Source organism: Monodelphis domestica, chromosome 1 (genome assembly GCF_027887165.1).
Source record: "Monodelphis domestica isolate mMonDom1 chromosome 1, mMonDom1.pri, whole genome shotgun sequence".
NCBI lineage: Eukaryota > Metazoa > Chordata > Mammalia > Didelphimorphia > Didelphidae > Monodelphis > Monodelphis domestica.
In genome coordinates this window covers 739119309-739134724 of record NC_077227.1, presented here as the reverse complement: position 1 = coordinate 739134724, position 15416 = coordinate 739119309, and the positions used below count along the sequence as shown (strand labels likewise).

The 15416-nt window shown below is 37.6% G+C and overlaps 1 long non-coding RNA gene and 1 pseudogene across 3 annotated transcripts in view; one reads left to right on the top strand and one right to left on the bottom strand.

Annotated features, from left to right (window-relative positions):
* Positions 1 to 15416, top strand: part of LOC100021822 (uncharacterized) — a 76784-nt gene that overhangs the window by 31521 nt on the left and 29847 nt on the right. The window contains exon 2 of one of the 3 annotated variants that reach the window (XR_008915865.1): positions 14998 to 15108. The exons of the other annotated variants lie outside the window; for them this stretch is intronic. This is a non-coding gene — a long non-coding RNA (uncharacterized LOC100021822). The remainder of the gene's footprint in view (positions 1 to 14997; positions 15109 to 15416) is intronic. 3 annotated transcript variants of the gene reach the window in all.
* Positions 4986 to 6524, bottom strand: LOC130456841 (putative monooxygenase p33MONOX; annotated as a pseudogene).

Sequence of the window (15416 nt, the reverse complement as noted above, 5' to 3'; positions counted from 1 at the left end):
CTGCTACTGTTTTCTTGTCTTTGTGTTGTTACTATGGAGCTTTTGTTTGCAAGTATAGTAAAAGTGTGTAGTGTTATAATGGCTCAAAAAACCCCCTTACAGTTCATGTCCATAATCCGTCTGTATTCCTCTTGTCTGTGTTTATTTTTTTCTGCAATGTCTTTGTTATAGTTCATTCGTCCTTTTTGCTGTCATCTATGTTTCTTCTATGTTGTCTTCTCCTTTGTCTTGAGCTTTGTCTTCATTTCATTCTTCTTCTTCTTCTTCTTCTTCTTCCTCCTACTCTTCCTCCTCCTTTTCCTCCTCCTCCTCCTCCTCCTTTTCTTCCTCCTCCTCCTCCTTCTTTTCTGCCTTTAGACTTGGTTCCAAATGTCAAACTCTTCTTCTATCTTTTTGACTGCAGCCATGTTGCTGAAGTAATCTGTTCTTTTTCTGCTGCTGCTTTTTTTCACATGTGAGAAATGCAGCCACAATTCTTTCTCTAGTACATGAATAGCTGACGGTGTTGTCAGAATAACATGGAAAGGCCCTACCCATAATGGCTGTGTTGCACTAGTTCTATTAAAGTTTTTTATGTAAACAGAACCCTCAGGTTTTATCAAATGGAGTGCATAATCTAATGGACCCCTTTGAGTTAAAATTCCCATTTCTTGTAATTCTCTAACCCTGTTTTGTAATTCTGTGATATATTCAGCAAGTGCTAGATCCCCTCCAAGCATAGATACATAAGGTGTTTTAAAACTTTTTGCCTGCAATGGTGAATGTACAAATAACATTTCATATGGTGAGATATGCATATCTCCTCTTGGTCTAGCGTGCAGATAGAATAGTGCTAGAGGCAAAATCTCTGGCCACTTCAAATGAGTTTCCATGCATAATTTCCCCACAATAGTTTTGATTTCTCTGTTTAGTCTCTCCACCTGCCCAGAACTTTGGGGGTATTATGGGAAATGAAATTTTGGCTTGATACCCAGATTCTCATAAACTTGTTTTAGAACTGAATTTGTAAAATGGCTCCCTTTGTCAGAATCTACTATTAGTGGCATACCATATCTTTGAATGATCTCTTTCAACAAGATTTTGGCTACAAAGCTTGAAGTGTTTTTACTAGATGAAAAAGCTTTTGGCCATCTAGTTAGTTGGTCCACTATTACTAGACAAAATTTATATTGTCCTAATTTGGACATGTTGATATAATCTATTTCCAAATGCTCAAAGGGTGTGTGAGCTAGTGGGTGATCACCAAAAAGCCTTTTGCTTAAATATGTTTTAGTTAAATTGTGCACACACAGAGCAAGCTGAGCAGATCTTATTTGCTACAATGCTAATTCCCAGATCTAACCAAGTTCTTTTAATAGTATCAATTAATGCTTGTGTTCCAAAACAACCCTTTTTGTGTATTGCTTGACAGATGTAATAGTAAAATGCTTTAGGAAGAATTGGTTTTCCCACTGACACTTTCCAAATCCTATTTTCTTTTCTAGATCCAAAATTTTGCTCCTACTTCTGAATCTCTTTGTTATTGTATGCTTTTTCTAAATCTGTGATATCTATAACAAAGATTCATAATGCAAGCTGGAGCATTTTGTACAGCATATCATGTAGCCATATGATTTCCTCTGGCAACTAAGTCTCGTCCTAAAGAATGCCCTTTGCAGTGAATCACTGCCAACTCTTTTGGTAGTTGGAGAGATAACAGTAATTCTCAAATTATTTCTGCATGAGAGATTCTTTTCCCACTAGATGTTAAAAATCCCCTCTGAAGCCAGAGAGAAATGACAGCATGGCAAATTATAAATGCATATTTGGAATCAGTAAAAATATTTGCACATTTGTCTCTTGCAAGCTCACATGCATGTTTTAAAGTGATTAATTCTGCTCCCTGAGCACTTAGGTTCCTGGGTAGTGAAGCAAACCATAGGGTCTCAAATTCACTTACTACCAAAGCACCTGTAAATCTTATTCTATTCTGCATATATGATGATTCATCTGTGAATAAGATCATGTCAGGGTTGTCAAGTGTTGTGTCTGACAGATTTTCTCGAGGCCTTTCTATTAATTGCATTACAGTTTCATAATTGTGCAATGGTTCCCTCTGTGTTGGTAAATCAGGTAATAATGTTGCTGGATTTAAGGTGTTGCATCTCTTTAATGTTATATGTTCATTCCCCAAAAGTACTCTGTCATATTTAGCCGGGTGTTGGTCTGAAAATGCCTGCATTCTGAACTTTCAGAGAAGTGTCTCAACTTCATGTAAACAATAAACTGTCAGTGGGCATCCTAACACTAAATCTGCAGATTTGGTAACAAGCAATGCAGTTGCTGCCACCCCTCTTAAGCATGGAGCTATTCCTATGGCTATGGGATGTAGTTGACCAGAATAATATGTAATAGGATGTTGGTTTTGGTCCTTACCTCTGAGTCAAAACTCCTGAAGCTATTCCCTTTTGCTTATGGACATAGAGTGAGAATGGTTTTGAATAATTAGGGATACCAAGAGCAGGAGCTGATAATATTGCTTATTTTAGCTTTGCAATTGCTTGCAAATGCTCTGGTTTTCACTTCAGTGGATCTTTCTCTGTGTCTTTTGTTAAAGCAATCAGTGGTTTTGTAAGTTCACCATAATTGATATCCATTGTCTGCAAAAACCTGTGGTTCCTAAGATAGCTCTGAGTTGTCTTTTGGTCTTAGGGGCACTCAGCCTATATATGTCTGCTACTCTCTTTTGGGAAATGCTTCTGGACCCCTCAGGCAGCACAAACCCTAAATATTCTACATGAGGAAGATACCATTGGAATTTAGTTTTTGATATTTTGTGTCCCCTCTTGTAGAGCTCACACAGAAGACATTTACTATCACATAGGCACACTTTTGCAGACAGTGGTGCTAGAAGTAAATCATCTACAAAGTGAATAAGTTTACTGTCCTTAAACTGAATATTTTTCAAATTTTTGTTTAAGATTTGAGAAAACGGACTGTCACAGAATCCCTGTGGCAAACAGGACCATGTATATTTATTTCTCTGCCACGTGAATGCAAATATTTTTTGTGAGTCTTCGTGTACATGGATTAAGAAAAATGCAGAACATAAATCAACCACAGTAAAATATTTTGCATTCCTTGGGATAGATGAAATGATGGTAGCTGGACTTGGTACAACTGGGTAAGATTTTATTACACGATTGTTAACAACTCTTAAATCTTGAATAAATCTATAGACTATTCATCCTTCAGCATCTAGCTTGGGTTTTTTAACTGGTAAAATTGGGGTGTTATATTCAGAGATGTATGGTATTATTTTGCCTTGCTACAATAACAAATGGTGAGGTCTTCCTGTCACACCCACAACTTCTATTGAACCTACTGCTTTGCACTTTTCAGGGGATTTCTGCAACACAGATTTGGCAGCGTCTGTGTCTAAGAGACAATCATACACTTGTGTTCCTGTTTTTAGGGTTACATGGTGTTCTGTGATATTTTCTGGGGAATGGGCAGTTATTACAGGAGTTTACACAATAGGATCAGGAAAAGTCAACACTTGTTCCTGTTCCTCATTCTCTAATTCTTCGTTGTTATCTCCTGTATTAATTTCCCACGTTTTAAAAATCTCTTTGTCATTTTCATTCATTTTTATTCCATTGCCCATACTTCCTAGTCCATTTTCTCCAGATACTATATTTTTAACTTCACAGGCCTTGGCACACCTTCATAATGAAGTTGCACTTTTTTGCATATCAAGTTTTTGGGTATTCCCACCAGCTACTTGGGAATATTTTGGAAGAGCACCTGCTTTGATATATTCTTGCATGGTATTCAGGTCTGGTGCTTGTTGTGAATTATGGTAGCATCCAGTATCAAAAGAATTTGGGTACTTTGGTGTCCCATACTAGAATGCATTAAACCCATATTTTCTATATTGTAACAATTAAAAGAGTTGGTTGTGATAAACTGTGACAGATAAAAGAGTGGTTGATATAAACTGTGACCATTGAAATATGAGTTAAATCAAATATAAAGTGGTCATCAGGGAAAAATTCCCAAATATGAAAGATACCCAAGTCAGCTGGGTTTTTATGGAGATTTTAATTAATATAAATAAGGAATTAATGAAAGAGAGAGAGTAAGAGGAAACAATGAGAAAAGAGACAGGCCAGCCTAGGCTTTTAAGCCTTAAGAGAGAGATCAGTCAGTCTTTAATCCACTAACCATAAGATTTGTCCCAAGCACGATTCTAGTGTTCAGAGAGACCCACCAGTTCAGCTTCGGCAAGCTGCACTAAGTTCAGCCACCAAGCGCTTCAAGGCAGCCCTGGCAAGCTGCCTCTTTCCAATTCAGCTTTGGCAAGATGAATCTTTCAGCTGAATCTCTCCAGCTGAAATGAAACCCAGAGTCCTTTCTAAGCTCCTTTTAAAAGCGAATTTTCTCCTATGTCACCTCCCCTAAGTTCTCACATCTACCAATCACAGTAGACGTTTTCCAAAGGACAGACCATTCTTAATTTACACCTGAGTAGACTAAACTTTTGAGTAATTCACACCTGAGTAGACTAAAACCTCTAAGTAAGTTCTCACCTCTTTGCCCCTTGTAAGTTTACAAGTTGCCTGATCTTTATAGGTACTTAGCACCTTTTTGTATTAGATCTAAAAATAGGCCCAGCTTAAGGGCTTTTGTCTTACTATAAGTATGGGTTAAGTACTTTTCATTGTTCAGCAAGGAGTTTACAACTTTATCTTCCCCTAAGGTATGCTTAAGTATGGGTGAAGTAGAGGTCTCACATTCCTGATCTAAGTCCCTTCATCATTTAAATGGGGAATGGTCTTAACCAAGTGTTCTGAAGTAGGGTCTGAGAATTTTTTTTTTTATCTTGGATAAATATGTAGAACAAAGTCTACCAGATTTTAATTATTCCCCTTATCCCTTGCAATCTAGTTCTATAGATTGGTAGTTGGATGTGGTTGACTGTTGTGAGAAGTTATTCAGATCAATTTTGGGTCATTACAAAATAGGTCTTCTAGTATTAGAAGAATCAAGTTTTGCTACAAATATTTAAAGAAACAGTCACTACCTCCCCAGGAATACTATCTTCATCAGCAGAATTGTAAATGGATGACATCTTTCCTAGGTCAAGTACAAGGTGGATAGGAAGACGGAAAAGTCTGTCTATAATACCCTCTCTACATAACTGTGGGTCAGCAGGAAAAGCAAATGAAAAGGGAGCTTTAGAACCCTGTGGGAGTCAACACATTCATGTCTCTTGGTTTGAGGTTATGGACCCGTGGAGCTGGTTTCTTTCCTTCCATTCCTGGAAGGTCCATCTTAGGTGGTTTGAAGGCTGCTGGGTCTTCTGCAATTCTAGTAGCCTGAGCCCGAATGAGCTCCACTGGTGATGGTTTCTGTGTACCTCTGTAGGACTGGATACTGAAACCTGAATCGGATTTCTGAAGGGTTCTTGGTCCAAAAAGGCTCCATTTTTCAGATGAGGGTTTGTCTCTATCTCCATTTCCAGAGTCCATATTGCTGATGTCTAGGCCTGGTAAAGAATTAGAAGATCCATGAGCAAACCAACCTCTGGGTTTTGCCTGGGAGAAGAACGGGGTGTACTACTTGGAGTGGACTGGGCTGAAACAGTCAATCTATCATCTTTTGTTATTTCTCCATTTTGCAAATTCAATTTATGGACAGCCTCCGCCACACGATGGTACTTGGCTTCTTCTGTGGTGAGGCCTTTATGGGGAGTATATCCTGCGTCTCTCAGCCCTGCTTGCTGTTCAAAGCGTTGGATGCTCTCTTGTGTCTGTTTTGTAATTAGAGAATTCATGATGACATGCGTAGCTTTGGCCTTCACCATTGGGACCTTGTTCATTTGGTCACTGGAAGCTGAGGGGGTTATGGAAGGAGAGGACAAACTAGTTTCACCATCCTCAACCTTGGAAAGCTGTTGGTACTTCCGATCTGGGATGACTGGCTTTTTCCATAGAACCTTACTGCACATGTCTGATGAAGGCGGGCGGAGTCATCGGTGTGGGATCCTCCAGGACATCATCATAACTGAATGCCCGACGATGCATTCCAATTGGTAGGGACATCTTGCCTAGAAGCCCACCTGCACTGTGCTCAATGGCAGGCACATCTGGTTCTCTGGATGCCATGAAAGACTGTGATCCAAGTGTTTCTCTAGATATGAAGAACTCTGATTCCCACAGTGAAAGCCTATAGAAGTTATGCAGATAGGACAAAGATGTCAAAGGGGAACATTCTGCAGCTAGTGATATACTAGCAGAGTTTCAAGAAGCTCTTAGGCAGAGGCTCTGACAGCTGGGTCTCCGTGGGGAGGAAGAAAGGGGTGAAGGGGGAAGCGGGGAAGAAGAGACAGTCTGCAGCCCGAGGCTTCGCCACGGACAGGAAGTTCAGACTAACAAGGCTCTAGGCCCCCGTCGCTCTCTAAGCCCCGAAGCAAGAAGCGAACCGAGGCCATGACGCAAGTTGCGCCAAGACCTAAACGGACGCAGCTGAGAAATGATAAGTGAAGCCTGGGTCTGAGAATTTTTAAGATTCACAATATCCATTTTGCCTGAATCCATTAAAGCAATTAAATCTATTGCCACAGTTTCCCCTGAAGCTTTGTCCAAAGAATTGACCCCTAAATCTGCATTCTCTCATGAGGTGACCAGCTCTGTTATAAAGAAAACAACTTGGGGTTTGTCTGCATTTTTGGGGGTTATAACTATTTCTGGGTTGTCTATAAGTTCTTAGTGCAGCTACAGTTTTTTTCCTGCACTTCATTGGATTTCAGTTTTTGTTTAAGCTCTCTGATTTCTTTGGTTAAGTTATCAATTATGTCATTTTTCTCTTCTGATTGCCTATCTTTCTCATCTTAGAAAACATAGTTTGGAATTTTCCTAATTTCATTAAGACCCATGTCAAACCAATTTGGACAGTTACTCCGAAAATAATTTTGGACCACATGGCATGCATTTTCCACAAACTGCCCACAAATATGATTTACATTTTCTTCTGTCAAAGTATCCAACCCAATCAATTTTTCTGCACAGTCAATAATTCTATCGAGGAAAGTAAAGGGAATCTCAACCACCTCCTGCTTTAGATGCTCAAATTTAGACCAGGTTCCTGGGTATCTGGAATTTTGCCTCATAATTTCAGGTTTTGCCTCCCTGGCTGTAGTTAAGTCTTTGTACCCGGCAAAAGTTTTATTCTCAACCAAGATCCTGAGTTGGCCAATCGGCAATTACGAGGTTATTATTAGTGTCCTGTATAATCTGCTGTTTCTCTCTTTTTGTTAATAATTCATCCATAAGGATGCTAAAGTCCAAATAAGAAGGATTGTAAAGCTTAATTAAATTCTTGAACTGCTTTACAACACCAATGGGTTCTTCTTCATATGATGAAGTATTTTTTTTTGGAGTATTTTTCTTAAAACCATCTATATCAGCCTGTGTAAACATTTTGTGGCACATGAGATTCACTATACCACACTCTGGGGATATGATGGGTACCTCCCTTAGAAGGAAACAGATGAGCTGGTTTGTTTTCTAATGCTTCAGTTTCCATTTCTAATTTAATTGGTTTATCTGAATTAGTTGTACCCTCTAATTTAGTTGCTTCGTGTTCTTTAGTTTCTGCCATTGTCCCTTTAGCCTTGAGTAATTCTTCATATTGAGTTTGTATTCTATCTAGTTTAGTCTCTAGATATTTCACTGCCAAAGATTTGATCATCATGTAAAAGAACATGATAAACAGTAGTATCACAAGGGCATAAGAGATTAGTTGTAGGAGTGTCAGTGAGAGTACTGGCATTATAAAGTCATAGGCAAGGACATTTTGTACATATTCTGGTACAATAGTGAAAATAAGAGAAGTCATATCTAATAGAGAAAATCCCATGGTGATTCTATGCAGCTAATTCACCAGGTTTTCAGAGTAGAGATTCTTTGTATCAAGTTGACTGGGAGATGGATTTTGTATCCCCCTAGAGTTTAGTTCACTGTTACCACAGCTGAGTGTGAAACTCTTAACTTTAGCTGCTTTCACAGGCCCCCTGCTGAGATAATGGTTCCAACTGCCAAAATTGACAATTGGACCCTTAAAATCAGATAGTTAGGTTCTTTGTCCTATTTAGCTCATCAAACTGTAAAAAAAAAATTAGATGGAAAAAATTTTCCGATATAGCTTCAAAACTTTTCAACATCGGCCAAGGGAAGGGGTGGGGGAAGGGGAGGGAGGGAAAGAATGTGATTTTTATAACCAAGGAATAATGTTCTAAATTCACTAAAATTAAAATAAAAAACCCAACCCTTTTCAAAACTGTTCAAAACCATTTAATTTATCAATCAGGTTCTAACTGTTGGGATACTTTTGGTAGAGGTAATGAAAAGTATCCTCAGTAAGGTAGTGAAACTCAAATGGGAACTTCCCTTCAGGGCCAGGCACAGGGATGCTAAAGAGATACTTATTATAAAAATAAAATGTTTATTGAAATATACAAGGATAAATAAAAGATTTCTAATTCTAAGGGATTCTAAATCCACCTAAATAAACTCCCAAGTTCCACAAGGAACCACTTCTGTGTTTCACAGGCTACACTAATCCTTCCTGATCTGACTAACCTAAATTTATACTATCTAAATAAAAACTACCACTAATATCCTTATAAAAAGTGCAATAGATATTTACTGTTTCCCAAGTTGGGAAAGGAAAACACTGAGCTCCTTCAGCTCTTTCCCTCAGACAGAGAGGCAAAGTCCTCCAGCCCTGAGAGAGAGTCTCTGAGAGTGTGTCTACTGCCAGAGAGAGTAATTGACATAGAAAAAATGGTTATAACTGTCAGCAGTTGAAATTAACATGCTCTCTCAGCTCTGCTTCAAACTCCAGTTCTTTTCTCAAGCAGCCACTTTACTTCTTATCCCTAAACTAATAAAACAATATTTATTTTCTAATATCATCCTTATAGATCTGAAAGGATATATTTAAACTTTCTGCTTTTCTACATTTTACATGCCCATTTTTACATTCTACATTCTACATGAGGTTTTAATGCTCTAATACATGGCTAATTTTTGTGAAGGTGCCTACTACTGAGAAAAAGATATATTCTTTTCTATTCCTATTCAGGTTGTTCCAGAAGTCTATTGTATCTAATTTTTCTAAAATTCGATTCACCTTCTTAGTTCTTTCTTGTTATTTTTTTGGTTAGATTTGTTCAGTTTTGAGAGGGGAAATTTGAGGTTGTTCACTAGTATAGTTTCACTATTTCCTTCTGTAACTCATTTAACTTCTTTAAAAATTTAGATACTATACCATTTAGTATATATATGTTTAATATTGCTATTACTTGATTTTCTGTGGCACTTTTTAAAAGCCAAGATGTAGTTTCCTCCCTTATCTCTTTTAATTAGATCTATTTGGCTTTTGCTTTGTCTGAGATAGACTGAGGCCTCTGCTTTAAATAAAAAAAACAAACTTCAGATAAAGGAATATATGTTCTGCTTCAGCCTTTACTGTATGTGTGTCTCTCTGTTTCAAATATATTTCTTGTAACCAACCCCTTGTAGGGTTCTGCATTTTATTCACTCTGCTATCTACTTCTGTTTTATGGGTGAGCTCATTCCATTCCCATTCACAGTTATGATTAGTAACTTTGTATTGCCCTCTATCTTATTTTCCTTGTTTATTCTTTTCTTTCTTTATCCTCTCATCCGGTCTGTTCTCACAAGTGTTTGGTTTTTGACTACTGCCTTCTCCAATCCATACCCCTTTCTATCAGTCTTCCCCTTTTCTTATCCCTCTTTGCCTACTGTTTCCATATAGAGTAAGACAGAGTTCTATAGCTAACTGGATGTGGATAGTATTCCCTCTTTGAGCCAATTCCAATGAGAGTAAGATGTGAACATTGGTCTAGCCCCCATTTTCCTCTCCATTATATTAGCTTTGACACATCTCTTCATGTGAGATAATTTACTCTGTACAATCCTCCCTTCCCTCTTCTCCTGGTGCATGCCTCTTCCTTAACCCTTAATATATATATATATATATTTGTTGTTGTTATCATCCCATCATAGTCAACTTACCCCCATGCCCTTGAGACAATACTAAGGAGTGATAAAGATATATATATATATATATATATATATATATATATATATGCATATATATATATAAAATATTTTATTATATATGTATGTATCAGACCTAGATATATCTAACCAAAGAATTAAACAAGATAAACATACACACTATACCTAATCACCCCAATAGTGAAAAGTTCTTTTTTTTTTTAATCCTTATATTCCATCTTAGAATCAATACTGTGTATTGGTTTCAAGCTAGAAGAGTGGTAAGGGCTAGGCAATGGAGGTTAAGTGACTTGCCCAGGGTCATACATCTAGGAAGTGTATCTCAGTTTTGTATCCCAAACTCAGGTCTTCTTCATCCATCTCCCTCAGAGTTCAGAAAGCCAAAGACCTCCTCCTTTGTTCTATTTCCCACAAACCTCTTTGTTGCTTCCAACTGTCACTCCTGTCCCTGCTTCCAGCATTCCAAATGATCCCTCTCTGTGCCAAACTCATTCCTACATTTGTCCCCTTTTTATGTTGTGACCTTCCCAAAGTCACTTACATGAACCTGTTATACTTGCCACATTACCCAATATTCTATTTTCTAACTACTCCCCCCAAAATAATAAATTTCCTTTTCTCTACTCTATTCCTATGCTATGCTAAGTCTACCTGTTCTAAGGGATTTTTGTAGGAAAGTTCTGGGCAAGGGTGGTTTTGGGGTTTATAGCAATGCAAGTAAAACAAATGTTTCAATACAACAGTTCCAAAGAAACATCAATCCTATTAACAGTAATACTTATTCTTGCTCATTTTAAGCTATTACAGTTTTCCTATCTGTACTTATTCTGCAATCTATCCTATTTATTTCCATGAACACAGTTTCAGCATAAGCTTTATAATCAACTATCAAACTTTAACTAACTACTCTGCAAATACAGCTTACTTCTGTTCCTAAGTAAAAGTAACGGTCTAGTCTATGTTTATCTTAACTCTTAATCTATTCACTACTTGTTATATACTATTCTCGAAGTCCTTACTCTATTCTATACAATAATTCCATGTACAAGCTGTGATACATCTACAGACCCTATAGCTAGGTTGCCAACCTATTTTACAAATATTTACAACTATTCACAGAGGTTATGTACATATGACACAATATTATACATTGTTCCTTAGTCCTGATGTTAGATAGAAATATCTTTTTGATCTTTCTATTTGTTTAAGACCTTATAGAACTATTATTTACAGATATAAATTTTGCAGATGTAAAGATTAAAATTTAGGGGAGATGGGGAGACTGAGGCAGGTAGAAATTAGTTTCTCTCTGCAAGGAGTATTATATTTTTTAGAGGTTTATTAAAGGCTAAAGATTAAAGAATATACAAGTAAGAAACATGTGCCTAGGCCAGAGGCCTAGACAAAATAACCTCACATCACGCAAGAGAGAAGCCTGCTCCAAAACAGAAGTCCAAAAAGAGCCAAGAGACCTCAAAAGCCTTTGAATCAGCTTAAATACCTTCTTGATCTCGGCCCAGGTGAGATTACAAGGCATTCTGGGGAAGTGGAGCAAAGGCTCATGGGGATTGTAGTCCTGTATTCGAGTCTATTTTTTACATTCCCCCCCTTTGATTGTTTGCAAAAAAATTAATTTTTTTCCAAAGGATCATGAAAACATAATCAATTTAAAGATTACAATAATTTGAAGATAAGAGAAAGAAAAGAATAAAACCAATAATTACTGGACGCATTGACAGAAAGCCAGTTAGGGGGCAGTCCCCTTTGGCATGAAAGTATGCATGCAAATAAATGTTCATTAACTACACCCAAAGTTCATTTTGTGCAGTTCGTGGTCTGGAGGCTTCTTTATGATGGCTTCTCCAACAGTTCAGTTTCTGAATTCAGGGAAGTAGCATCTTCTTTACCTAAAATTCTTCTCAAAAGGAATTTAAACTTTGCAATTTAAATAATGATATTTTTTTATATTCCCCCCGTTAAGAGGGTGATATATATAAAAAAAAAAAGGGATCACTTAGGGATGCATGGCTGAGGTATGAGGTATATGAATCAATTGGCAAGAGATATTAAAAAGACATCAGAAAATCCAAAAGAAAAATTTCTGGATGAAAATATAGACTATCAAAGTCTTATGTGTAAAAATTCCAAGTAGAAGAAAAATAAATCTATAACAGGTCCTTCAATCAGGGCCCAATCAAAATGATCTAAGTAATGATGCATTTACCCAGTCAGTGCCAGGACTACAGAAAGGTACCACACTATGAGAGGCAGAAAAGAAAGGGACCAGATTATAGAAGCCAAGTAGGAGCCAAGAGACCTCAAAAGCCTTTGAATCAGCTTAAATACCTTCTTGATCTCGGCCCAGGTGAGATTACAAGGCATTCTGGGGAAGTGGAGCAAAGGCTCATGGGGATTGTAGTCCTGTATTCGAGTCTATTTTTTACACAGATTTGCAAACCCAGACTCTCATTTATTTATCTACACAAAATCCCCAAATATACATCAGTTTGTTATTTGTGTTTTATGTCTTCTGTGTTGTGTTACTTACTTTTCTTCATGTCTCCTCATGTGTACACTTTGCTTGATGTTTCTCTTCTTTCTTGCATGTTATGTGTGTTGCATATTTTCCCTAATACATGAAGTTAATTTTGTTTGTGCTAACACTGTGCACCAATATCTTACATATTGTCCCATGTCCCTTCTGTCCTCTTCTTATATATACAAATTTACAAAGTTTAAAGTCTTAGCTGTCCATTTCAGCTTGCAAACTTTTCTTCATCTAGCAGCTTTTCTTACTGCTTTCCCTCTGGGCTACTTTCTTGTTTTTCATTCTGTTGTTGTTATATGCTTGACTGTTGTCTTATTGTTGATTGTTGGGACTTCCTTTAGGTCTGGAACATTTTGTGGAACTAATCTTTCATAGAGGTGTATTTTTTGATGTTTATCAGTTATTTGCCATCTCTCAGCACTACCTTTTATCTTCACTATTTTCCTTTGTCTATATCTTTTGAATTGGTATAAGATTTCTCAGGTTTTACATCTGAACAGTGGAACCATGACTTTTCCTGCAACTTTTATGGAACTTGGTGTAGTGAGCAACACTATGGTGCAATCCATTTTAGGTCTTTAGCTGTTTTTCTGCTAAAGTTCTTGATGTAAACTTTATTTCCTGGTTTGATGGCAATCTAGATTAGATTGTTTGTTGAATTGTACCCATTTAATGCAATTCTGTTATCCTATTTTATAATACCTGAATATATTTTGTTAATTGACAGTCTCCTCCAATCATGGCTTTAAAGCTGGTTTGCAAGTTCTTCCTTCCTAAATTGAATGTCCGTATAGCATTTAAAATGGTGAGATGTGCAAATCCCCACTTGGTCTGTTCTAAGATGAAACAGAACTAGTGGTAGAATGTTTGTACATTTTAAGTGTCTTTCTGCACAGAATTTCCAATGAGTGTTTTAATATCTTTGTTCACTGTCTCCACTTGACCTTAACTTTGTGGGGTGGTATGGTATGTGATAATTTGCTTTTATTCCTAGGTTTTTGTAAACTTCATTTAATATTGATTGTGTAAAGTGAGTTCCACAGTCTGAATCTAATTTAATTGTCAAGCTCCATTCCTACAGCTATTTTGGTTCAAAGTTGTCAAAAATGACTCACTATTACAGAGGACTATGGAGATTCTTAGTCACAGATGAAGGTAGCATGATACCTGATGAAGGGAGCCCACAAGAGTGGTAGTCTCTCGGTGACCGAGAATGACAATTGTCTTTGTGCATTATCATCTATTGTTGTACCCTCATGTGGCTTTGGAGTCCAAAGGCTGAGGCGCAGAGTTTGTGGCACACGGGGCATGGGACGCCAGTTGTTACGGGAGGTGTGGCTGTGACCTGGTGTCGGCGTTCACGCGCAGCGGCAAGACGTTGACGTTGTTCATCTTCAAAGGTGGTGGCGGCATGGTGAATGTGGGTTCGCCAGCTGCTTCTGTCAAAGGCAGCAAGTTCTAGTTGCTTTGGTGTAATGTATCCAAACTAGCAGAGCAGCAATATCCCAGTCTTCACTCACAAATCATATGTTTAACTAAGGTGAAATTTTAGTAGAGAACTAAATGGATACCTTCACAGTATTTAAACGGGTTTTTATAGGTCAAATTATAAAATTTTAGATGCTTAAAGAGTTAGCTAGGTGGCACAATGGATAGGGTACTGGGTCTGAAATCAGGGAAGCTCATCTTCCCGAGTTTGAATCTGATCTCAGACATTTACTAGCTGCATGAGCCTGGGCAGGTTACTTAACCTTGTTTGCTTCATCTGGAAAGTATCCTCATCTGGAAAATCAACTAGAGAAGCAAATGACAAACCAGTATCTTTGCCAAGAAAACCTCAAATAGGATCACTAAGAGTAAGACATGACTGAAATGACTGAATAATAAAAGGTGCTTTATATTGGGGGTAGAAGAGACTCTAGCACTCAGACTCTGCTATCTAGGAAGTTGAGCAGGGCTATTTCAGGTTTTGTAGGCATAACCACACATCAAAAGGGGACTCTAAAGACATCTACTCTTTGACTTTTTGGTATCACATGAAAGATACTTTAATTTATCCCAACACATAGAGGATGTCTTTGGCTCTGAGATGTAAAATTGGGTGGAAAAGCTAAAAATTGGTTGCATTTAGAATTTTCATAGCACTTTCCCATTATTACCCCCAAACCTTTTGTTTTTTTAGAACACATTTTTTTTGGAACAGAAGATGTATCTAGTTTTGTGACCTTAAAATTGCATTTAGAAAGCAAAATTATCTCCTTGGAAAGGAATTTTAGTGGGAACAGATGGTCTCATTTTCCATGCTTTCTTTTGTGTTTCCTTTTTTATCTTTTTCTCTCCCTTATGGTTCCCTGTTAGGTTCTCTTCTTTGGCCCCTTAAAGCATGCTGCTAAGAACAGACATGCCAGAGGAAGATGGCAATGCCCCAGTTCTTTGTAGACCTCTGGGAAGGAGGAGTGATCCATGAAGGTGAAGATCTTGAGTTCTGTAAAAATGATTGTTTTTTGATGCATGTTGTCCACAATCCACTCTGTTTACTTTCAGTAATTGCGCAGTCATATGCAACTCTTGGTGATCCTATTTGGGGTTTCTTGGCAAGGATACTGGATGAGTTTACCGTTTCCTTCTCTATCTCATGTTATGCATGAGGAAACTGAGGCAAGCAGAGTTAAGTGACTTGTTCAAGATCACATAGCTAGTAAGTGTTTGGCACCAGATTTGTACTCCCAAAACTCCTGACTCCAGACCAGTCACTCTATCCATTGTACCATCTAGCT